The 24492-nt window shown below is 40.8% G+C and overlaps 1 long non-coding RNA gene across 1 annotated transcript in view; it reads left to right on the forward strand.

The window, feature by feature from the left end:
- Positions 1 to 17341: 17341 nt before the first annotated feature.
- The window catches only part of LOC119154514, a 44544-nt gene continuing 37393 nt past the window's right edge, over positions 17342 to 24492 (forward strand). The window contains exon 1 of the long non-coding RNA XR_005106480.1: positions 17342 to 17643. This is a non-coding gene — a long non-coding RNA (uncharacterized LOC119154514). The remainder of the gene's footprint in view (positions 17644 to 24492) is intronic.

A 24492-nucleotide genomic window follows, 5' to 3' on the forward strand; every position in this document is an offset into this window, starting at 1 on the left:
AAGAAAGAGATGCTGAGGGATGTAAACCAATGAGTGACACGACAGAGTGGATAGTGACTGATTGTTCACAGCTTCTTCCACTACAAGAACAAAAAGACATCAGAGCTAACAGAAGCCAAATTAAAAATAAAAGACATGGTTTTCATGCAGTCAGTAACAGACCTGAGGAACACCTTGCCACAGATGTTTTCAACACTGATGATTTACAGGCATTTGGGTGAAGATGACATGAACTTATATATGGGAAATCTGTGGAGGGATGCTCAGTGCCCAGAAACCAAGCCTGGTTCAGAATCCCCTGAGCTGCAAAATGCTGAAGGGTGGGAGAGACTCAGGGGAGGACCACGTATATTCATCCTGTTCCTCAGGCATCTGCATTGACCATTGAAGGAAACAGAATACCAGATTAACTGGATCTTTCATCCAATCCTGTACAGTTTGCTTATGTTCTGTAATGTTATCAGTAACAGGGCAAAGCAATTTCTAGTTGCAGGCAGTGCTATGTTTGGAGGTTCAAGGCAAACCTATTCTAAGAACAATATCAATCTCAAAGTCTTTGTGAATCTCCTCTAGCTAAAATATATATCCGGAGCACTTCACTGGGAAATCTTTGTCTAGCAAACAAAGCAAATAAGCCCTGGCATCTCATCTTGTGCCCTGGAGAGTTGTCTGACAGACAGATACTGAATTAAAATGCTTAGACGCAATTTGCTAAACATACAAAGTTTCTGCATACTTTGATCCCACATAAGTATAATAGATACAGATAATACTGTAGAGACTGTGCTGTAATTTGTAAATCTTCCGATGTCTTGGCAACAGGTCCAAACATCCCAAGTTATAGATTTGTAACAGTACCGTGCCTGCCATAAAACTGTAACAGTTAACATTTAGGTCTGGATTGTTGGTTACTCTGAAGCTGCTTTATACATCACTGGCAGTATGACAGAGGAATTAAAGTGGGTGTAAGTTACCCTTTTACATCCATTTAAGTCTCTTTTATGCTACCAAAGCAATGTAAAATGGTCTTAGAGTAGTTAGCAGCAGGCTGTTCCAGTTCAAATCTGCCATTGTTCAAGAGAGGTGGTTGCTGCCCATTTTATTTCAGACAGGAAAAGAAGTATGAAGGAGATGGCAGGAGAATAAACTTGTCATTGATGTGGCCCATAAATGCATGCTGCAGAGCTACTTCCCTGATTTTAGGTGACAAAGAAGAACAAGTTGAAATAAATGACACAGAAAAATGTTCTTTAGATTTGAGCTGTTTCAACAATAATTTGTTGTCCATCAGACTCATGAGGCTTAACTAATGCTTTGTGAACTATATCAACTAGGATATCCTTTTTCTTCAAATATCTTTTCCAGTTCATTAGCCTGTAACTAAAATGTCTCTTGGGTAAGCTACAGATTCTAGAAGCCCTAATAAACTGACTAACCAGTAATCTGTTGCCATTGCCATGCTGCTTTCACTTTTGTAATTCGGGAGGGTTATTCCTGTCAGTATAATTTTTCTATAAAAAGAGTTGATTATTCCCCACCAGCTCTGTATTTGATCTCACCCTTCCTGATGTACATTTTAAAATTAGTGTGGTGCTACATTTATCAGCTGAATTCTGCATTTAAAGCCAGATCTCCCCTTTTAATGACTCCACTGGGCCAGCAACATAGAGGTAACTGGTAGGGCTGCTTTTTACAGATTTTTGGCTGGTTTTAATTTTTAAATATATGTTGTTAGATGATATCCATTAACCGAGAAATATAAAACATCTTTTTTACTATGACATAGCTGTGCGGTACCATTTTTTGTGGGCTTATGGGAAAGCAAATAACAAGAACTCACCTCTAACTGCAGTAGACTATCAACATAAAAATCAAGCCTTGCATTAGCAGCTCTTCATGCTAGCATGGTGTGCAACAATAGGCAAAGCTTTTAGCCTGCAGAGAATAAGGGGGAAGTAATTCTAATATATAAGACATGGGCACTTTCGTTATCATTAGCAAGCATGCTGGATTATTCATGAAAGCCCCATTTACAGATACAAGCAGGCATTTGCCATTTATTCCTTAGTGTAATTTAACTCAACACATCACTTTTTATGTTAACCTTGTGGAAGATATTTTGATCTTAATTGGGTTTTTTATTACACATTACTAAAGCTGTATCCATTTGCACCTACCCATATAGCACTGGGTTGCAGAGCCATCCATCAGGGACAATATATATGCCTATGTTATGGAAAATCTTGCAAGGATTACCTAAATGAGGAGTCTGGATTTAGCTGGAAGTGTGTCAGGAGGACAGGCTCTAATGGGGCCACCCCTCTTCAGCAGAGAGCAGTGAGACTGACACCCAGCTTGCAAACATTGCTCCAGACAAAAGAGCTGAACTGGCTGAAAAAGTATTTCATAGGAAAGGAAGTGTTACTGTCAGAAACTGTCCCTTCCCAGGCTCCTTCTTCCGCAGTGCTCCTCTTCCGATGGCAAAATTTGCTTGCCTGTGCTATGATCTCGTTCGTTTCCAAAGAAAAGGTTGAACAAACTGGTCTTTAGGCAGTCATGTATGGGGTTTGATTAAGCATGGTCAAGTTGCAACATATGGGTATGTGTTTAGCTGAAAAGCAAATAAAAGGAGTACTTCATAGCATACTTACCTTGTTTATTTGGATGGGACCAGGAAGAAACAGAGATGTTGTAGGAAAATGATTTGCCAGTTTTTATGCTAAAGAGGCAGAAACATATTTGCATATGGCTACCTCCTCAAATTACAATCAGTGAGGTAGTGGTAAAATGAAGTGTTGTTTATACTTGAAATTTGGTGTTTTGTGGTAAGGCAGGCAGATGTGGGTAATTTCTATTTTGCCAAATTAGAGGAATGCTCACTCCACTGACTTGCATTTTTCCTTGACTACACAACTGCATGTAGTTATGTGTCTGGTTTTTTCATATTCATAATATGTAACAGTAACTCAAATCAAATGAAATGCACTGAAAAGTTTGCACTGTTGAAGTGAAAATAATCAGCTAAGAATGATCTGCTTCACACTGGTCTGCTTAGCATCTTTAATGGGTATATAATTAAAGATGGTTGGCTGTATATTTTTTCAGGTTTATTTCTTTACTGAAAAATAACTTCATTTCTAAAGAAATTAAATAGAATACCTTCGAAGCCGCTCTAACAAAACATTTATTCCCACTAAAAAGTCATGTTATTTCTATGTGATTTTTGACTTGTATTATACATGACAATTCTCTATTAAACTGTACAATATGTATAAAAATAATACCCCAGGGAAGTTTTTAATAATTTATTATTCCATGGACCTTTTCCATAAAATGTTTTATTTTTTACACTTTCCTTTCACTTCTCCTCTTCTTGATTGTTCTGCCTACTCCCATATCTCTTTGCTATTCTAATAAATGACAGTCATATCAAAAAAGCCAGATAAATCAATGAAATCATTGTTCAGAGCAGAATGAAAAATGGTGCAGTAGAAATACCCCTCAACAAGAAGCAGTAAAGGTTTGACTAGATTGTTGAAAAGGGAGAAGCAGCTTCTTGGAGGTGCATTTTTGTTAACTACAATGATATCTACGTAACAGCCTTATTTCCTTCAATTCCTATTCTTCCTTGTCTTGGCTCCTACGCTGAAACTGTTATTGTGGCAATAACAGACTTTATGCTGTTTATGTTATCATCCAAATGTGTGACATGATTAGTGTGCTTGCAACATGACAATATTACAGTGCTGTTTATGGCAACTACTGGCTAGGAAAGCGTATAGAAGGGACACCCCACACTGAAGCTGAACAAGGTGCTGTGTTCCTCCTTCATGGGGAATAGATCAGTTCCTTTCTTTCTCAGCTTGTTTCTCTCTGAGCTTCTTTTTGGATTTTGTTTGAAAATCCAGTGAGAAGAAAATAAGAACAGTTGAAGTAGCATATATAATCATTGCATGTAATCTTAAAATGGTAAACTCTGCACGCTTGAAAGTGAAGCGATAAATATGCCCAGGCTGAACATTTTGATAGACCCACATTACACAGCAATGCAGGGAAACCAAGACAGGTTTCATGTTATTTCAGATTTTTGAAAGGAATTACAGATATTTCCTAGAGCCATTATGGTCTCATTTTACACAGGCCAAAATTGGGCCATCATCAAAGGTAGCATTTCTGCTCAGTTATGGGTATTTTAAATCCCTGCCAATATTTCTGAACATCCACTAATGTAATTAAAATACATACTTCAGTCCAGCCACCAGATGCAGGAGGTGACAATAATTTTTTTTCCTAAATCACTGTCCACATTAATAATAATAATAAAATAAACCTTTCTTCAGAAGCTGGTCTTGCTTTTTAACACTGCATATCAGAGATTTCAGACTAATTTTTCTGGAGATGGTTTGTTTTTCTTTCATTTTTAGGAGTTTTGCTTGATCAGTAAATAACAGAACTTCAGGAATGTACTTCTTATTTTATTGAAATGTACACATAGAGATTTGATTGCCTGTATGTAGTGCACCACAGAATGCAATAAATATTTTTCATATACATACTACCTGAGTTCACTTACTGGCATAAACAAAATGTCAGGTGAGAAAAATGCTAGATTCTGTGTACCCAATCATCAACTACAGGTTTAATTTTAAAGAAACATTTTGACATATTTCCTGACATTTTAACCTTTTTATTATTACACTATTACCTTTGTAAACAGCACTATAGTGGCATGTGGATTTATCTGAGTACTGTTTCCAAACAGCAGACACATTTACCACTCTTCTATACACCATTTCTTCTGGAAATCCCAAAGTAAGGTGAATAAATGCCTCAGTGCTGATCAGAGTAGATTACATCTGTGCTGAAACGCATAAACTTGGTATCTAAATCAACACTACCCTGTTCTGATAATATTTCATGTTACGATAGCTTTTTGTGTTCTCTTTTCCAACAAACTTATTTGCAGAGATAGTACACAGATTTAAAGCATCCTATTACATTTTATACAAAGCACAACATCAGAGTAACTATCAGCCTGCAGTCAGAGGGGCGAATTCCTTGGTAAGACTATGGTCATTGTTTTAATCTTCCATCTCCTTTGTTTATAACAAGTTTTGTCACAAGGAAAGCATCATGCACCAGAATCTATCTGGCAAGAAAGTGAAGAAGCTATCCCTAATAGCTGTTGAGGTAATAAATGTCAACACTAAATGAAGGACTGCAACACAAGAGCATCAAATCGTATTGTGCTTCTCAGTTCTTGCTCAGATTTTGGCTGGATTATCTCTGCAGTCATAATTTCCCCAAATTTTTATATGATTGTCTTAATATCAGTTGTACAAATAGAAGTTTCAATGCTCAAGAAAAATAAACATCTGAACAGCAAATGGCAAGAAGCCCTGACATATTTGTACCTTCCTTCGTGAAACTTGTTGTCTTATACTTCAGTTCCCCTTGCTTTCTAAGATTTAATATGAAAATTAGTATGAAAAGAAATCTGTTTCTACAGGTGTAATCAAGAGAGATGGTATTCAGCAGTTTCTTCAGAAAGTAAAGAGCTAGTGAAAGCACTTGATAGGCTCACGTTCTTGGAGACTCATGAATAGTAGCAATTTCACAGAATTTTTTTCCTTGTACACTGCTGTCCTACCCTCACCTCTAATTGTGAAATGCTTGTTCATTCTCCATGTTTTAACTCCTGCCCTCATTAAAGAGAGGAAAATGAATGGCTGCCTTAGAAGTTATAGGTTTCCTCTGTAGCCAGTTTCATGTGCAAGTTAATTCTACACCTCAAGCCACAAGGGACTTATGTTCACCCTGTCTTTTGCAGGCCAGTTGGAGAGCTCACCTCTGAGCATGGCAGAGGTGAACCAGCTCTGACTCAAGGACTGTTTAATCTCTACCCATTGTATCTTACATCTAATAAACGTTTGGAAAAACCTTCTCCTTCAGGGGGGATTATTTCCACCTAAAGGAGAATTTGTCTCCAAAACCACAATATACAAACCCAGGATTTCATACTTCCCACATAGCATTTTCTTTGTCATTGTTTCTTCCCTGTTTTTTTTTTTTTTTCTTTCCTCATTTAAGGTGAATTGCAAGCAACCTCCTCAAGCAGACCACTATTAGGACACAAAACACAGGGAAAGTAAAACATATGTACATCCTGGAATGAGATTTTCACAAAATCCTAAAAAATCCCCAGTATTTGCTACAATATACATTGCAGTAGGAATATAACATTTCCATAAGCATCTGAATTTCTTTCCACAGCGGAAGATAATAGTCCCCAGATTCCCTTGGCAAAGGTTGTTGGACAATAAACCTGTGGAACTCAGCATTTGCTTTACCTCTTCTACTCTCACCTTTCCTTGCCCACAAAATATTTTGAAGTTGATTTGAAGGATTATTGTCTCTCCACAAAACAGCCCCTGTGCCGTGTACAGCATAGGCTTTTCTCCTCCCTTGTCCCCAACATCCTAGCAACATCAAACCCCCTAACAGTGGCTGCTTACACAAACTCTGAGTAATGCTAGAGGAAAGACAAGGTAGCCACAACGCATGTTGTCACACTGGCCCGAGGGTGGAGAAGTGATGGAGTGCATCCGCAGTATTTGCCTCTGACTTGCTGTCCACCCCCATCCTTCCTTCTCAGCTCATCTCTCACTCCCTTCCCAGCCCACACCACAGTTAGGCTACTTGGTTCACGTTTCCTGAGGTTCTGCTGTATAATTTTAACAAGAAATGTTAAAGGTGCAAGGTAAAGCCTAGTTGTGATTGGTTGGCAGGCAGTTACAGATACATCTCTTATAGAGTGGGTGAATCCTGTGCTTAGTCAGATGCTGTAGTTTCAGAACAGTTCAGCTAGATCTAACAAAATTTCTCTGAATTTGTGGCAGGAAAAAAAAAAAGTAAACAGACTCTAACCCAATGTATGAAATGCAGATAATTTAATACTTCTATAAGAAGCTGTACTTTGTATTTCTTATCTAGTTTAACTTACAAGCAATATATGTGTACACCGTTTGATCTCACCTCCTTATGCCTAAAAATAACAGGGAGGAAGCGGTTAGAATTATTTTACCTAAACACCATCTACACTTGCTAAAATATTTTTCCAGGAGCACATGGTTTTTATACTCTAAAGTTAACATCTACTTAGCCACTAGTGTTAGTTAACTAGTTAAAGAGACAAAAAAATAAAGCGTGAATGCAAACACTATATTGTAATGGATTTATACTTTGAATGTGGAAGTAAGTGACCTTTTATTAAGTAATCTTTACAACAATAGTGGCAGTCACATAGGTTAATTAACCCTTGAATACCTGAAATATTATTTACTCCGAAGAAATTTATCTATAGGCAGTCAACCAAGCAAATTAACACACTCTGGAGTTACTGTTACACACCTACCAAATATTATTTTTTTGAGAATGAAGAAGAAAAAAATGTTTATCTCTAACTATATGTGCTATATCTATATAGCTATCTGCTCTGTGTGGTTCTGCTCCAGGACACAAAATCCTTTATTTTTCATGATAGCAGCAAGGTATTAGAACGTTTGCAGCACAGAGCTAAATATCCTTACTGTTGAGCTGCAGAAAGAGGTCCTAAAGCTTCATGAGAGTAAGTCTGTTAAATTCAGTGGAATATTGGCCTGTATCAAGTCGACCTAGATAAAAGTCAGGAAGGAGCAGGGACAGTTCTTGAAACCAATCTACTGCTAACCAGAGAAGCTGAGAGAGATTAATTCTTGATAAAAATGGGCTTGTCTTCTCATATGACATGACACATGACTTAAATTATTTTAAATATGTTCCTCTTAAAATGAATAATAATACCTCGCTCTTGTGTAGAGTCTGTTGGTTGAGTACCTTAGCTTGTGCTAAACGCTTCAGTTAATTAAAGGCCAGTCTGTCCTAGCCATGGAGAGGGAAGCAGCAATAGCCTGGGAAAGACTCAAACAAAATTTGGTTCTTAAGCTCTGTGACCCTTTATAGGCCAACAATTTCATATGATTCCACTTTCTCCCGAGCTCTTTGAGGCAATCTACTGCCCTATGGCACACAAAGGAAAGACTTTCCTCTGACACTTCTCCCAGATTAAGTAATTTTTCTTGGTCAAAATAGGGCACATAAGGCAAAATTCTTCTTTATACTCTGAATGGCACACAACTGCTGAAAGGCCAGTTATAGCCAGGGGCCAAATCTAACAGCACCTTACAAAGTCTGTGAGGGAGTTTATAGCTGTTTTACAAGTGGGTCAGAACCATACAAATTAAGTGAAACTCAAAATTATGCAACAGGTCAGTGACAAAGCTGGAACTAAACCCCACTGTCCTCACCATCAATCACCGCATACTATTTCCATTTACTTCATTTACTTAACAATGCAGAGCCGATACTCTTTCCAAACACAGTGGAAGAAACAGACCTTGCCCAGCAGAACGTACAGCTCACTTTAAGCAGTGAGCATCATTAGCTTTTAGCTAGTTGATTCATGTTACATACAAGTTTTGACAGGACAGACAGGGTCAAAACTGAAAATATATCAAAGATCAGGAGATTAGAAGTGAGGGACATAATCAGCAAGGCACATATCAAGCTCTCCAAAATATTCTTTGTATTACCGTTTTAAATTGCAGTACAGGGAAAAGAATACACCATTAAGTGGTGATTATTTTAGCTTAAGCATTTACCCTAAGACAGGCTGCAACAATATCATACACAGACAAGAGACTGCTATTTTTGAATGGCATCAAATTGTGAATTGAAGCACGGTGGGTAGGAAAATGCTTCAAAGGATTTCGAAAGTGATTGCTCATCTGTGTAGTAAAATATATCCTTTTTAAAGTCCTGCTGTGACCAATATAAAATGATCAGGGGTGAGAATCTGCATGTGGTATGCCGACATGTAGGAAACAGAAGGAAAATCATTGTCCAAGATAGGCCTGGGTACATTACAGGTACATGAAGAAGCCAATACAAAATGGTGATAGAAAGTTATCCTACATGTAAAACTTCTCTGAAATGAAGGTGGCTGCGATTTAAAGCGTTAGCTGATTATAACAGGAGCTAGCAAATTTTCAAACAAGGGGTGTCAGAACTGTATTTTTCTTTCTCAAATTAGAGGAAAAGCGTGATAGCAGGAGCTCAGCAGAACTCAGCAAGAGCAAGAAGAGGTTTCCCCTTCAAGAGACAAGATGTTGCCAATTAGCTGACTGGTGGTATCTTACCTCTGTGGCAAGCAGACAGGAGTTCCCTCCTTCTGCTATTTATAGGGAGCTGTGAGCCAGTCCCTTCTTCAGATGTCTCCCCTGAGGTGCTATACCTGCAACAGCCTGTTACCTGCTATTCAAACTGGTTCACTTGCTGACTTGAGCACTGGCTGTATCTTATGAGTCCTTGGTTTTGCCAGTCAGTATTTGATGTGGTTAATCTACTTTTATTGTCAATGACATTCCCTTTGATGCACGAAGAAAAATGTTGAGAGAAAAATGCATGCTGAAAACTTTACATTAGTTTATCTGAGCTCTCCAATGGTTACTCTGCAGGGATGTGGGAGTGTTGGAGTGTCATGGCACAAGGCACCAGGTTTGCTCCCAGCTCTAAGCTTTTGTTAGCATACATGTCAGAAATGCACCTAGGAGCTGTGAAATTTACCATCCCAGGCTTTACATGCATCATGCCCTTGGAAAAGTGTTTAGGTTTAAATTAAAGACAAAAATGGCTTCAGAAATCTGCTGCTCAACACAGTAATGGACTTGCACAAAGCACTCCCTCAGTTGTCAGCTCCACCAGTCACACAGGCCTGGAACCCTTTCCAATGCAAGAGGGAATGGCCAGTAAATGGAAGAAAATGCAACTTCTAAAGAGTATTTTTCTATTTGCATTCACACCTTATTTTTGAATATTCTTTTCAAGCTATAAAAACCTGCTTTCATAAGGAAAAGAATATAAGCTAAAGCTTCAGCTTAAATTATTTGCTTTAGTTTTCAAGTGTTTCGTTTTCTTCAGACAACTGGGGTATCTTGTTGGACTCTTTTTGCTATGAATTTGAAGGGTATGCATTAGAGGATATATGTATGCAGCTGTAAAAGGAAATACATATTAAATGAGAATGGAGTTCACATACTCATTTTATCAAGCTACCAATGATAAGGTATCCTATCATCTTGCTACTTCGATCTGGCAAGCATTTGTGAATTTTCAGTTTTTTAGATGTTGATCGTCTTCAACCAGCTGCCACAAATGGAGCCAAAATGTATTTCAAAGGAGGGTGTGAACTACTGTGCGAACTGCTCCACCAAAAGCACTGGAAAGCTCTAAGTTCTATTGCATCAAACCTTTCAATTTTCACCATACAAAGTTAAAAAAAAAAATGTTTGAGAGAAAGTTTTCTTCAATATAATTTGATACAAATAATTACACCAGTGGAAAGCAATACAAATGTGAACTCAGCTGCTTTCTGCCAGTCATCCCTTTGGAAAATGAGAAAATTGGGAACAGCTGGCCATTGGCAGGGACACTCTTTTTGTAGGCATTGCTATCCCAGCAGACTGTTTTGTCTCTGAATGGTGAAGTGAAAGGAACATGGGATTAAATGTAGGATAAAACCAGATTCTCTTGAGCTTTTGGCAGAGTTTTAAAGGAAGAAGATTGATAATACTCTTTTTGTAAGTAGGGAATGGTTACAGTTCTAACTTCTGAGAATGAAACTGCAAGTCTGCACTCTAATTTGTGGGGCAATAACGGGCAATAACAACTGCCATGAAGCTGCACTTAAAGCCATAGGAATGGGGTTGGGTTTTTGTTTTTGAGGGTGTTTTTTTCTGAGAAATTTTCTAGACAGCTAATATTTTTTTTTCTGATGGATATCAACATAATGCTTTTAAACAGGTCTGTTGTAGCATCGTACAAACTTTCCTTGAAATTCAGCCTATGTAGAGAATATGAAAAAAGCAATGGCAAAATCTTGTCAGCAAGGAGAGAGTCATGTATTGCTTCCATTTCAGCTTGTCCCATGACTTTATTGTTTTAGACAGTAAACTAACTGAAAGGCTTGGCCTTTCACCTTCTGTCCCAAGCAAATATTGCTGAAAGATGCTGAAGTATTCCTGCCTTCTGAGATAAAACAGAGTAGTGTGATTTTTTGGCAGAGGTTAAGCGTTCAACATCCTGTAACAGGGCGTTTGGCCTCAAAGACAATACCGGTAGACCTAATAAAAACTATGGCTTCTGCCCCGTGTGCAGGTCAGTTAAAAAGACCCCTAAAGTCTCCAGTCTGTACCAATGGAACTGGACCAATAATGTAATCGCTGACCTTGATTATTTAAAGCTTTGCATGCTGTATAGTTGTTTATGTTGGTGCAAAGTGAGCAGAAAATGAAATTAAAGTGCTCACGCTCTCTCTGGCTGCAGCCCCCACATCCGTGTTATTGTGCAAGTGGCCAGAGCACAGGATACAGTGGTTATACAAGCTTTAAGAGAAGCTACCTGACATAGAGGCTATTACAATAAAGTCACTCCGTTATCATGTTTTTGAACAGTAGAATAAGCTTATGCTGGTCAACATTTTGTGTCATAGGAATATGGTATTTCCAAGGTCACAGTAATGACAGAATCACATTGGCTGTCCTTTGGAATTCTGCTTGTTGTTCCTTGGTTTTATACAAAACTTTGCACAGCAATAGATGAGGAAACTTGGAGAAACTGCTATTGAAAAAGGGAAAAATAATCGTGCAATAGTGCTTTGTCTGGGATTTCAAAGACTGAGTTTTTCCCAACAGTAGGAGAAGAAGTGAAATTACTGTTCAGATGGGTGTTGATGATGAATATTTGCATGATATATCCAATGTACAGAAAGATGTTTGAGTTGGGTCAATTTGTTACAATCGTATAACAAGCACAATAAATATTGCCAAAGTGTAAAGGAAGCAAATCTGTTTTTCAGCAGGAGGTCAATCCACTTAGCACAAGACTTCATTATGGTTTGTGGTTGTTTATTATTTGCATTTCCACCCATCTCTCATTTGATACACAGGATGATACTATCTCTGCAGTCATTTTTTTCCAGCGGTTCTGTATTGTTTTTCCTCATTGTCTTTTGACAAAAAGTCTGCGATTATTTCAGATAACTGAGGAAGCATTTTCCTTTAACATTGCTTTTTTCAGTATTTGATAGTATGATATTTGTCTCAATTTCAGTTTTACCTCCATTATATTAGTTATGTAGCTCTTCTTCTGGTGGGTATCGATCCTGCAAGTTGTTTTATGTTGGCAGTGGCCTGCACAGGCCTCTCTGGAGTCACTAGCACAATCCATGGCCCATGCAAAACAACCTGTAAAGTCAAGACCTTGATTTGTTCAGGAACACATGGTTTTCAGTTCCCTTGCAGAACATAGTTCACCATCGTCTTGCTGCTTTTGCAATTGTTCTGCAGCTGCATGGCAATATGTATATTGGGTATAAATCACAATTAAATTAGCAGGGTAACTTTTTTAACACATTCATCATCAGCATAAGTAACTAGGTGTGAGGCACTGAGAGCCGAACTGTAGTTCACGGTCACCAATTCTGTTTGTTAAGAGCCTGACATAGTTCAGAGATTTCCATTTTGTGCAGTAATCTACAGTGACACTGTTACGCAGGGAGCTGTACCCGTCAAGTTCAGTCCTGCTTAGGATGTGTTTTTGCTGATTTTCCTTCGGTGTCTTAGGTTTTGGTTCAGTGCCGGAAGCATCCTTTGGTTTCAGGCAGGGTCATTAGCTCCACCATAAGGAGGACAGTAGTTTTAAAGGGGTGGGAGTGATCAGCTACTGGTACAGGAACAGTTTGTGCTTTCATTGGGATTTAATTTTTGATTCCTTAGTTCTTTGCAGTTGAAGAACAGGTATAAATTCAATATTATTTGCTGTGTTGTGGTTAATATGAAGATGCAATGCAATTATGCTATCCAGTTGTTCATACTAACTGTCTGGAGGAGGAGCAGCCTCGGATTTTTCCCCTAGCTGTATCTTCAAAGATGTTTCAGTGCTCAGGAATACAGAATGCTTCAGAACCTCTTCAGTCCGCCCTTTGATACTGAGCCCAAATTTAACTACTCTGGCTGACACAGCCCTGCTTCCTAACACGGTTAGCATGACAGACCCGATTTCCCTTGGTAAACTGTTACACTGAATGCTGATTGAAGGTAACGCAAAAAGAGCTGCTGTAAAACAAACTATTTCTACCCACCAAAATGTACTCCGAGCAAAGGCCGATAACAACAAAGATTTGCATTCCTCTTGCTCAGACCTTTGCCTTTCCTTGAAAGTTTGGTAGATTCCTATCAATCCTGTTATTTCCCCTTGTGCACTGGGAGACTCGGATTGCTCCTCCAGCAGAGAGGCCCTATGCCAGCTGTTACCAGGCCACTAAATCCTACTTCCTTTTCTCATCCTGAAGTTCTTTAATGATTTAGTGTTCTCTTTGAGCCCAGGCCTTGGCCTGAATATAGTAAACCTTGCTAGCCACATTGGATCTGGCTAGCAGAGCAGGTGTATATCCTGCGATAGCTCCACATGTTGTTCTCCTGTGAAGTCTTAAGTCTGTCACAGTTTCATTTCTTGTTTGCTCCCTCCCTTACCTCCTTATCCTCACCTTTTCCACTAAGAAAGAGACTCTTGATTTGACTTGACAGTCAGACAGAACAGTATCAGACCAGGAAGCTTAGATATAGTTAGTATTTATAAGGTTGAAAATAGGAGGTCATGCATAAGAGCTGGGGGAGTAGCAGACAGGGAAATTTTAAAGAAGCAAGCGTGTTGATTTGGAAAACGCTGGGAAACACCAGTAAGTAAGTAATAGAAAAAAACCTGCCCCGGTGTTTCATTTTAATTTTTCTCCTGCTACTGCAGTTGTCTGTTAAAGGCTGGGCTTCAGATGCTGCTTTCCATATACCAGAATGAGTTGAATTATGCAGCCAAGTACTTTGTCAGGTTGGTGTCTCGTCTTCTAATGGCTCAAGTCTGCATTGCTTTTTTGAGAATGCTTTTATAGCTTGTCTGAAGCTTTCTGATACATTTATTATGTAGCACAGGTATATGTAGGCTAAAATTTTCAAGCCTGAGTGGATGCAGTTAGACACCCTAAATCCATATCTAGGCACTTAAGGAAATGTGATTTTCAGAGGTAGGGAGCATTGAAACACATTTGAAATCATTTTGAGCTCAGTACTTTTGAACATCAGATGACATTTTTTATGCTTAAGTGTAATCTCAAGCTCTGAAAATTTTGACTGTATGATGAAAGGGAGTTTTAGACTATATATCCATTTTAAAACATTTCAGAAGGGGGATACAACTCTGATTATCTTATCTTTTATTTTTATTTTTTTTTCCTGTATTGACATATGGCAGGTTTCTGAACAGGCATCTTCAAGTAACATCTTGCATCTTCATGTAAGAGCAATCTAAAAATCAGCCTTTTTCCTTCCTGTGGTCTGCAGCAAGACTGGCTGTACAACGAAGTGTTGCTCATGAAAAAGGATACTTCAAGACTACACTTTTGGTAACTAGTCCTTGTATGCTCAGTGCTATATGCATTTAAGGTTTCATTACTGAAATAAGTAACCAGCTGCTTTCATAGCAATTCCTTCCAAATCTATCAGGACATCAATTTTACAGACTTTTCCCTCAGTTCTGAATACATCTAAGAGCTTGTGATTGCTTTCTGTAGTAACTGCAGTAACTGAAAAGTAACTGCAGACTAAACATGAGTAGGATTCAGTTCTTAAGAGAGCACAGAGAATGAAACAGCCTAAGGTACTGAATTACATGTAGCTAAGTTTTAAAAGTTACCTGTTGACAAGCCAGATTTTCATTGGTGGCACTCTGAGTCTGCTGGTACCAATTCCTGTGCCAGCAGGATCTTTTCTATTTGTTATACTATGCAACATTAAAAACTGCACAAGAAGGAAGATTATGAAGACATTCCTGTTGTGAGAAACAAAAATACTGCTCATGAGAGATACTTGAAAGTCTTATCTCTGAATTTAAGAGGCAGTTTCGCTTTGTTACAATGGTTTGTTCAATATGAGCCTGATTCTGCAAACATTTATGCATGAGTATTTTTGTGTATTACTTCTTGTGCCAAAGTGTTTGCAAAGGGCCAGATCTCTCTCTTTTGTGCTTTCTTAGGGTCTTTCAATTTTTACATAACTTACAATGCAAGTGTTTGGTTAGGTCCCCTTCACTCCCAACATTGTCTTCCTGTTTAGCTTGGTTTTGACCTCAGGCTCTTGAAGCTAAATCAGTCTTGCTTTGCACAGATTGTTATCAGGCTTTCTCCTGGTATCTTGTAAGATGAATGCAGCTATGGAACATAGGAAACCCTAAAATCCAACCCTGTAACAAATGCTGTTGAGTGGGCTAAGGTAGCTATCTAATCTGTGTTAACTTCAGTTGTTTTGTGCATGACTGTAGGAGCTACGCAGCTCAAATCCCCGATGGTGTCCTGCCATAACACACAAGCAGCCTCAATAGGATTAACTGATGTTTAAAATACCAGAATTTATCTAACTACATGAGAAATGAAAAACTGGATTATGTGAAGATGATTATCAAGTGAGCAAGATGCTTTAGAAATTACTTTTCTTAATTCCTCCGTTGCCTTACACACAAAAGCGATTTTCAGCTGACATCCCAGAGATGGGCACATAATAGCAAGGTCTGTGTGGGCCGGAGGGTCAGCTCCGCCATCACGGCCGCTGGAGGTGGCTTTCGAGAGGAAGTCTACGCCAAGCCCAGCACAGCCTCCATACAAAGGCATTAATGTGCAAGGAGCAAAGCACAACAAGTCCTGTCCCCCATCTCCGCACCTCGCCCCCAGGCAGCCCGCCCCGGGCTGGAAGGAGGGGGCCGCGGCTCCCTGCGGATCACAGGCCGGGTTTATGGGGCCTTTCTCGCTTTCTGGGGCACCAGCCGGAGGCGAGGAGAAGCCTTCCCACCTCCCTCGCTGGCAGAAAGGGGCTTCCATCCTCGCGCACCCCCCACAAACTTCTGACGCTCAAAGGGAGCCAGCCCGGCGGCTCCGCGAAGCCGCTCGCCTGCCTCCTGGGGAGCCCCTATCGCAGCTGTGGGAGGGGGAGGCGGCTAGCGCGCCCCCCCGCTCCGGCTGCGCTCCCCGGAGGGGCCGTGCCCTAGGCTCCCCGGCCCGGGGGAGGCGCCACCGGGCAGCAGCTCGTCAGCCCGGGCCCAGCGCTGGCGCCAGCCTCCCGGGAGGGACCCCAGCCTCGGCCGACCGTCCCCTCGGGCCGGCCGGGCTCCTGCCGCCGGCCCTCAGCCCCGGCAGTCGGCAGAAGCGGCCGCGGAGGCCGGGCTCCCTCTGGGCGGCAGGAGGTGAATGGCAAGCGGCGGCTTCTCCCTCCCACACCCCAGAGTCGGTCTCGCCTCCTCCAGCAGCAGCAGTAGCGGGTCACCTCTGCGCGGCTGAACCGAGCCGCGCCGCGCTGCCTGCCGGCCGCAGGGCTGCCGGGGAGGCGGAGGCAGCTGGCGGCTCCCCTCGGCGCGGCGGGCTCGGGGGCGCTACCTGCGGGGCCGCCGCCGGGCTGCGGTGACATTGGGAGGAGACTCATCCGAGGGCGGCGCCGGCGGGCGGGAGCGCCTGTGCCCGCGGCGAGCGCCAGCCGCCACTCGCCCTCCCGGTGGCGGCGGGGAGCGGGGCGGCGGGCGGGCAGGCTCGGCTCCGGCTGCCCGGCGCGGCTGCCGGGGTGCTCAGCCCTTCGTTTCCTCTCGGCGTGGCGCTGCTGAAGGCTCCGGACTATAAATAGCAGGCTCGCCGGCCGCGCACGCACGCACCGGGGGAAAGTGCCGCGCCGGTCGCCCCGCCGGGCGGCCGCCCCGCTGCCGGGCAGGTAACCGCCGCTCGGGGGGCGCCGGGGCGGGCGGGGCGCGTTCCGCTGCCGGGGTTTTGTTTCCTCGTTTCCCCGCTGGCTCCGGCGCGTCGGGAGAGATTAAAAGCCGGGAATCCGTTCCGCCAAAGTCCCTCCCTTTTATTCCCTTATCAAGTTTCGTAAGGTTACAGCCCGCGAGGCGTGCGCAGCCCCGGCAGAAGGCGAAGGCGCGCTCGTCGGGGCCCGCCGCAGCCCGGCGATCCGACCGGGGGTGCGCTGAGGCCGGCCGCCGCTCTCCTGTCGCCGGGGCGGGCGTCGCGCCCCCTCAGCGCCGGGGCTGAGGGAAGGGAGGCGGCCCGGCCGCCCCAGGGCCCGCCGCCCGGCCCGCCGCCGCCCTCCGGGGGCGCGGGGGAAACCGAGGAGCCGGGGCAACTTCCAGCCGAGACCCGCCGGGGATTTCTGCTACTTTCTCCCGGCGGCGGCGGCGGCGCTGCCCGCCGAGGAGCCTCGGTGCTGCCGTGGCTGTGGCGCCGTGGCCGGCCGCGGCTGCTCCGAAGGGGCGTTGGGGGGGCTTGAGGGACCTGATCTGCAACGGTTCCCCGCCACGTTTCAAAGTTGGGGGTCCTCGGCTGGTGAGGCGGGTGGCAGGGCTCGGTGGGTGCCGCGAAGGGGTTAATTGGTGGAGTAATTGAGCTGTAGGTTCCCCATCTTGCACATAACAGCGCCCGCTGAAATGCGATGGAAACCACGGGAAAGGTATGGCGCGTAGGTAAGTTGGGCAGAGTTGTAACTTGAAATGGTATCAGGCAGAAAAGGCGGGGATGGGGGATGACGTTTAATTGCCGAACTGTGAGCAAGTGGAGCTCGATTTTCTTTTCCCCCAAATGACAAACGGATTTTGAAGCATGGGTGGCAGCTCTGGTGCTACCTGTTTGCCCGGTCCCCACAGCTAACCCGGTGCCTTATCTGAAATAACAGGAGTAGGATGAAGTCTCTGTAGAGCTATGTTTTCATCTGTTGGGCAATTATGTTTCCATTTCTCTTCCTTGCCAGAAGAAATTTCCTTGTTTATTTACCCATTAATGATGTGTTAAAATAGGTATACTAAAATCTGGCTATATATATGCCATTTAAATCTGGCTTTGGATCTCAAAAAATGAGATTAATTTTCAGTCTTCACTGGTTGGCAGACACCCTCTGTCTATGTTTAAAGGATGTCTGCGTAGCAAGAATGATGGGGGAAAATGTCTGTTTCTCGGTCTGTATCAAAGGGAGAGTTTACGTAAATAATTGGTTACTAACAAAACTTCTTACATTCAGATACATATTTACAAGTGTGCTAGCAATCCTTGAAAAGCCAATGTTGTGGTCATTTGATTTTTTTTCTTTTTTAAATGTTATTTTTATTTTACTGGATTAAATTGGTACTAGCTTTAAAGCCCCGTGGTATCTTAATTTTTTTGTCCTGTGAACCTGTGTATTTGGATGGGGTTTGTGTATGTAAGCCCTCACTACTGTAACTATCCGTGCAGGACTGAATGCTCTTTGCTTCACACGTTCTGATAATTCCACTAAAATTAAGGTGCAAGTCACAAGATTAATATGACCAGAAATTAGTCCTGTGAGATTTTTACAGCTCTGATGACGTTAGTGGAGCATGTGGCAGTGTTACTACTTCAGAGCCCTGGTTTTGCTTTTTTACCTCTGCTTTCTGATGGAGTTTCTACAGTGCTCAAGATAAGATGAAACCTTCCTTTAAAATACAGCTTTTCTTTTACTGGCTCTCTTGGACTACCTAAAGCTTCAAGTTCCAGTTCTCCATGGGTTCCTGAAACCTTGCAAGTGTTGCTGATAGCTCTTTCGCTCTGGTTTCTCTGGAGAGACTTACCTGTGAGGCTATGTTAGTTCTTTTTTATCGAAGGATTCTGTCTTCCTCAGGCTAAGGTGTATCAGTCTGAGCAGGTGTATCCAGGTGCCTCCTACAGATCCTCCTTTATGACCATCTCCTTATCTTCTGATCTGACTTGGAAGATTTCATAAAATTAGCGGAAGGTTTTGTGAGTCAAAATGCATGAGTAATACTGTGCTTAGTACCTGAAAGTCTACTGTGCTGCAAGAATAAATAACCCCCCCCAAACCACAACACCCCCTCCCAAAAAGCCCAGGAATAGCATCCAAGTCAGGTCTGTAGAGGACAGCACTGCTAGTTGACAGTAAGGAGTGGAGGTTGCAAGATAGTCTGCAGGTGAAGTAATTGTTTGAACAGGCCTAGGCCTAAATTCACTATGACTTTTGAGGAAAAGTAGCAGGATGGATATGTCTGCTGAATTATTTAGTTTGTTATGAATACGTATTTTTAGCATATGACTTCTGCAGAGAAGTATGAAAACAATACTTTTTGGATTTATGTAACAGATTTACAGGAGAGAGGTAGCTTGCTAAGAGAGACAAACTGAAAGGCAGTTACTCCCAACACTTAACGTTTCTTCAAATTTTATCACAATTTGAACTAGCATTCTGAAACACTTAGTTACAGTTAGAAACTGTAGTTAGCTATGTTTCTCTCCCTAATTTATGTTTTCGTAACCTTGCCTGTGTGCCAGATGCTCTGACTGATGGAAATTTTTGGAAAGGGCTAGTTTTGTTTGGCTTATTACATCTTTTGCATTATATTAATATTTTATTGTTACCATTGATGAATGGCAAATGTTATTTATGAGACTTTTGAAAAAGGATTCCTTCTTCCAAAGGAATCTGGAGTGATAGGAATCAAATTCTGTGAAGGACTTTTCCTTGGCTTCTTAAAACAACTTGGAAATCTAACTTCACATGTCAAAACGCAAGGTGGATGGAAGGATGAAACGTTATTTGGGGAGAGGTGGCAGTCCTGGCCTCACCAAGCCTTTGGTCTTGCCTACTACTTACCATGGGTTTAGGAAGCCTCTCCACACTTTCTGATTTTACCTACAAACCTGGCAGTCTTGCTACAATTTTGTCCCAGATTCTGCATCTCATTCTTTAGGAGCAGTCACAGTTGATACTGCTTTTGCAGCCCTTAAGTTTTTTTGTGTGGTGGTTGTTTGGGTTTTTCTTTTTTGTTTGTTTCCTAAAAGAAATGCCTAATTTTTCCTTAACTTGACAAGATAAGAATCTGGTCAGTTAGCTTATCAGGCTCTCCTGTGGTGGATAACTGATCTGTTACAGAAAACCAGAGACAAACCTTGAAAGGGTGGCTGCACTGTGCGAGATTTGAGTGCTGTGCTGGACTTCATCTCATAGATGTCTTCATGGTGATAGAGGATTTTAATTAGAGACTTGCTTGTCTTGATACAAAATCCAAGCTAGCAACTCTAAAAAGGAGTTGAGGTTTGTGAATTTCAGTTTCCTGGTGTTGGAAAACTATGTTAACTGCTTGCCAGCTGAATATTAATAAGAGAAAAAAAAATTGATAAATTAATGATTGAGGATTCTTTAGTTTATTTTCCCCATAATGTTCAAAGGTGAATTCAGTTAATTTGGCCAGGTCAGTAGCAGGTCATCTCAGGGAAGAGATTTGCTCCCATTTCTTCTGTCATCATAAGTTAACTAAACATGGGCAGGTTCCCAAACAGCAAATTTGATTCATACAATGTGTTATACTATAAAAATTGCTGTTAGACAGGATATGTTCTCTATCTTCAAAGTCCTGTGTACCTTTTTGGCAAGTTATACTGAGATAACATACTGAAAAGTGAAGTGGGCATCTTATGCTGTACATGCCATGTTTATTAATTTATCTTTTAGGAGTGAATAAAACAAATTGCATTTGCTTATTCTGCAGGGTTTTTTTCAGGTTTACAATGTTAAAGTGTGCTTACATGTTTCAGCAATGGGTTTTAAATTGCTTGATGTCAGGATCTGTAGTGGGACTATTTTAAAAATGTGGATTTACTTATGCTTCTAAGGGTTTTAGATCCAAGTTCTATAGAACATACCACCCTTCTGAATCCAGAAGAGACTGGGCAGGGCAGTTGTGTTTACAGTAGTTTCAGCTCTGTAGCTGTGACAGAGGTTTAATGTTGCTTTCCATAGGTTAGAGTGCTAATAGGCTCTTTGCCTCAGCCTGACAAACTAAGCTATCTTCTTCCTGTTTGTCAGTGATTAGATTGTTTGCAGTGTTGAAGAAGGCTCTGTTTAATGAAAATGCGGAAGACAACACAAGCTGAAGGTGCTGGCTTGACGTTGTATGGTGTCAAACGTTGCTGCTGTTCTTTTCTTTGGCAGGCTGACTTTGTTCTCTGTTACTATGTGCCATGGCGTTAAAAATCAAATCCATCTGTGTGGTTTTGGTGGATGTTTTTCATTTTGTTGTATATCCTGTTTCTATGAAATTTTACCCTATGCTGTGACCTCATTGAAAATTTATCCTGAGTACAGTAGTAAAGTCAGTCTGGGCTAAGTCTGTCAGGGGGGAGCATTTTCTCTTAAACTTACCATATATGTATGACTAAACCACTTTCACTTGTATTAATTTCTTTAATTTTGTTAGCTGTACACTTGTCAGTAAGAGTTTCTTGCTTGCTGCAAACCCACTGATTTGGCAAATAGAGTGAAATTTCTTAATACGAGGCACTAAAAAGACTCTGGTTTTTATTGTAAGAGGTGGATGTGTAATGGACAATTAGGAAGGAGAAAGTCTTGTGGGAAATAAGCTTTTATTGTATTTTAACAGTTTTTCATATACCATCAGGTTTTTGTATTGTTTGTTTATTTATAAACTATGATTTTAGCTTGTTATAGCAATGGTAGTAAGATGCACTGAACCAAGGGTGCATATTTCTGTTACAAAAATGACTCAAACATGAAAATGGTTATAAAATTCTAGGCGCTAAGTGTGACTTGGTATCTTGTGTATTTACTGCTGTGCATTTAAGCATTAAGTGGAGTGCATTAACACTGTGCTATTGTATGGTGTTTCTATTGCAACAGTAACATCACTGCTCTGCCTGGATTTTGTTTGCTTTGTGTATGCGTAAATGTATAAAGAAAACAGGTATCAGTAGAACTGAGTTTTGTGGGATGAAATTCCTTTCTCTACTCTAGTGATGTAATTTTGGAATAAATTTCTTTAATGGGTTATTCCAGTTTATACTGTGAATGAGAACAGAATTTGGTATGTAGAGTAGGAGATACTGCATTTGACATTCAGAATAATGTCAGTCTGCTATTTTTATAGTTATAAAAATATACTTTCAATTGATGAGAAGATGTTTAGTTTTTCAAATCGGTTAGCTGGAAGTTGGAGTGTGTATGTAAAGTGCCTTTTTGCTTTAGCCAAGTAAGTGTGTGGGCTGGGTACGTTTCCCTGCATGCCCCCGCCTCCCAAAGGCAGCTATAAAGCTACACTATATCTGGAATTTCTGCGTTTCTGTCTGTCATGACACAGAATTCGTGTGGCTTTTGTAGAATGGCCACGTGGCATAGCCTCTCTGTGTTAGCTGGAAATGATAAAGATGGCAATGTTGCCCCTGTGGGGTAAGTTGATCATAAAGCAAACTTCCCTGCAGTCCTGCGTAACAGCTCTTTCCGAAGGCGCAGTGTGATCAGGCCCATCAGGTGGTGATCCAGTGATTAAGGCTTGGAATAAAGACAGATGATGTAAATGATGAAGAAGCACCTAGTTTAAAAAAAAAATAACCAACAAACATTGAAATAAGTGTTCTCAGTTTAGACCTGCTGTTTGAGAAATACTGTTTAATTTGATCTGTAGTTTCTATACAAGCACAGATGCTTAACCTTCACTAATTAAGTTTTCACTTGGTTAATCTACATTAAACGCTTTTCCAAATGAATCATATTTGATGACTGTTTAGCCACTGAGTTAAAAAATATATGTATATCATTCTTAATTTTATTTCTAGGATTATTAATTTTTTTTTTTTTTTTTGCTTTCCTAGTGTCGGTGTCAGATAGCTTTAAGTTCTAGTATTTTGTTTCAGCTGGCTGGCATAGTCATTTCCTTCTAGGAATTGATAGTTTCCAGGTAATATAAACAAAACCAGTGGTTGCTGTTTTTAGGGAAGCAGTCTTGGGTCTCGGTACCTCAGGTGCTGATAGTCGGAAGCTTGGCATGTGTGAATACAGCCTACACTAGATGGCAGTGTGAAATATGAAGAAGCCTTTAAGACATTTGGAATTCTTAACAAACCCAGTAGAAGCTGCCACACTTACGGCTCGGTTCAAAGAGAGGCATATTTTTACTGCATGTACTCCTGTTATATATGAGGTCACTTATTTTTCTATTGGTTTAAATTTGTCTTGAATTTATCTTGTTTGAGTAAGAGAATTTATGTTTGGGCAGCTACTATAAGGTAGCTGGCATACTGTAAATTCAGTCTACAGTTGAATCTTGGTTAGCTGGCTTATGTTTGTAGTTACTTATTGGTTAGGAAAACCATATGTATTTTTAAAAATGTTACTCAAGATGTGTATTTTAAAACTGTGGGACAAAAGCTATCAGCTGATAATGAGTGAGACTTAATATTTTATAACTGTATTATGGCCATTTATAATTTACCTAGATGATCTGGTATGTGTATGTTGTTGGGTTTTGATTTTTTTTTTTTTTTAATAAAAGAAATTAAATTGTACGTAATCTCCAGGGAAAATTGTGTGAAGTGATATATATAAAACCAGTTTGTGTGATGTTAGTCTTTTTAAAAATGGTACGATGTATAAGTCTCAAAAAGCCTAAATGCATTTCAACAGTATTCAAGTATCGCAAAGGGGCTTTACTGACAATAGGAGTTGTTTGTGAGCAAGTACATCCTTTGTTGGTATACCTTGGAGTGCTTTCAGAGATTTCCCTCAGTAGTGTCTGATTATACAAAAATTCTGATCAAGGTGGAGAAAATAACATCTACAAGAAACCTTTAAATCAGTTTCTGTACTATCAAGATGTGATAGCCTCAAGATAGATTTCCCTGCTAAAGCATAAAAAGTGAGTGGGATTAGAGGACCCAGCCTATAAAGGTTGTGTGCATTGTTGTTGAACTGCTTCATTATATATTTGCAAGTGAAATTAGAAAGCAGTTTGATGTAACACTGTGAAAGCTTTACGTTTTTATAAAATTGGATTTTCTTCCTCTGACAAAAATTAAAAGCCTGGTCACAATAGCTTCTTTGGAACTGCGTATTGGAAAAAGTAAAGCTATCTACATGCTGGGATTATGAAATGTACTCAGGCTGTCAAAAATGTACATGTAAATGTAGTACTTTGCACTAACATTGATCAGTAATCAATCTGGTGGTAAATTAAGAAGACTATACATGCTTAAGATACAAGTCATGACATGCTGAGTGTGTTTGAGAAAAAAACACCAGTTTCTGATAATGACTCCTTTTAAGTAGAAGATAGAAAAGTACTATAAAACAGGAGTGTTTAATGAGGAAAAAGCAGTTCTCTTTTCTTAGCTTTTCTGCCACTATAGTGCTTTTAACAGAAAAAAACCTGTTAGGTACCATTGACACTGTAACGTCAGTATTTTGAAAATCATCTGAAAGACTTAGCAGCAGAAAACATAGATGTTCCAGTAAATCTATGGTTTGAGACTTATTGCACAGTGTGTATGTGAGTCTG

The sequence above is a fragment of the Falco rusticolus genome, chromosome 1 (assembly GCF_015220075.1).
Source record: "Falco rusticolus isolate bFalRus1 chromosome 1, bFalRus1.pri, whole genome shotgun sequence".
NCBI lineage: Eukaryota > Metazoa > Chordata > Aves > Falconiformes > Falconidae > Falco > Falco rusticolus.